The sequence below is a fragment of the Monodon monoceros genome, unplaced genomic scaffold (assembly GCF_005190385.1).
Source record: "Monodon monoceros isolate NGI ecotype Baffin Bay Population unplaced genomic scaffold, NGI_Narwhal_1 Super_Scaffold_5, whole genome shotgun sequence".
In the NCBI taxonomy this organism is placed as follows: Eukaryota; Metazoa; Chordata; class Mammalia; order Artiodactyla; family Monodontidae; genus Monodon; species Monodon monoceros.
Window position 1 is genome coordinate 67253152 of NW_021703782.1, and position 2119 is coordinate 67255270.

Sequence of the window (2119 nt, forward strand, 5' to 3'; positions counted from 1 at the left end):
AACTAGTAACTAACAGGAGGTTGCAAGTAACTAGTAGTCTATAGGTCTATATATATATATATATTTTTTTTTTTTTTTTTTTTGCGGTACGCGGGCCTCTCACTGTTGTGGCCTCTCCTGTTGCGGAGCACAGGTTCCAGACGCGCAGGCTCAGCGGCCATGGCTCACGGGCCCAGCCGCTCTGCGGCATGTGGGATCTTCCCGGACCGGGGCACGAACCCGTGTCCCCTGCATCAGCAGGCAGACCCTCAACCACTGTGCCACCAGGGAAGCCCATATAGGTATATTTTATTTAGTTGGTATTATCATGGCTCAGTGCTTAAACAAACAAACACATGGTGAGAATTTTTGTATTTATCCCATAGTTTTAGGGAGAAATTCCAGGAGCTTTAGAATGAAAGGAAATTCTAATAACATTTAGCCAAGTTCCTCACTTGTTTTACAAATGAGGAGCAGATGTTTTACAGAAACTAAACCCAGAGAGACGCAAGAATGTGCCCATTTTATATAAACAGCTCTTTCATGATTGGGTGAAAATCCCGGGTGAACTGACTCACAGCCTAAGATTCCCTCCATTATGAGATGTGGTCTCTCCAGATCCTTGAGATGACTATACATCTCATTTTCATAATAAATGCTTAAATCACACGCATGTGCGGAAAACCTTCTCAAACTTAGTGCTCTCGAGATTGAGAAATCACACGGGATGCATACAGAACCTTGCCCTAATGTAGAATCCAAAAAATATCTTGTCAGCATAATCAGAAGGAAAATATGCGTGGTGGGAAGTTACAGAATATAGAAAGAAGGAGGGAAGCCTTTCAGTCCATATTAAAACATTCAACTTTTTCCTTTTTTCCCTTTCTCCCTTCTTCCTAGTAAATCAGAGTCCCAGCTACAATGCATTAAGCCGTGGCCTAATCAGCGGTGAGAGATGGTCTGAGGTCTGCTTCAGTGAGTGAGAAGCTGGCACTAAAGGCATTTAAGCATTTTCCAGCCATTTCACCCGGTTGATTATAATGATTGTTGATTGTAATGATTTTTGAGCCATTCTATATTATGGGAAATGTCAAAATCTGTATTGTCTGAGAGCTCACACGTTTGAAAAGAAAAACAGTGTAGGGGATGTGCAAGTGGAGAAGCAACCACTAGTTGTGGACAGTAGCTAATCTAATAGCTGCATTTTTTTCTTTGATAGATTGAAGTGGCTCTTTATCAATGCCAACAACTCCCCACTGCTCTGGCCTCCCCTCCTTTTCTTTCCCTACATCATCACTTCATGTTGATTATTTCGACTACAGGGTTTTACTTGTGAAGTGCTTTGCCGTTTGTACTAGCAGAAAGGTCACCATTTGCAATACTTTCAAAGTAGAACATCGCCTTATTGGTGTCATGCAAATTATTTTTCACTCACACTGTAAAAGGTAGGAGCTGTCAAAACATATGGTAGGTAGCCACAGGAAAAAAACAAAACAAAACAAAATCTTATATCTGTCTTCCTGTAGGTATATATATATCTGAGACAAAGTTTCTTGAAATAGCACCCTTCCCTTGGAAAATACAAAGACGTTATATTTTCTATTTCATGTTTCTATTCTTTTCTGTTTTGGTTTGTTCTATTCCACTTAAAATGTTTCTAATATGTTATTGATTTCATGACTCAATAAGGGCCCTAACTCTTATTTTCTAAAACATTGATGTAGGCGTGCATACCTGACTGCCCTCTAGACCACACCATAAAATTGTTGTTTGACCAATATTACTTAGATTGGACTTGGAGTTCTATGAGTTCTCCTTGTACTTGCATACTTTAAAATATTATAATAGATTTACTTCTGGATTTGGTAAGCATCACTGTTTCTAGAATTGTACCTTATTTCTTTCATTTTTTTGTTTCTTCATTCTCACATTTTCCCATATGCATTTAATTCTTAAACATGTTTTTTTAATTTTCAGCTAATGTGAAATCATTTTAGTTGTTTTGCATAGCTCAATTCTAAGCACCTAGACATTCTTGATAATAATGATAAGGATTCAGCAAAAGCTATTTTGGTTTTGTTATATATGCCTCTGCTAAGTTAACACTATCTATCTCATCCTTCTAAAAATATTTTAAAAT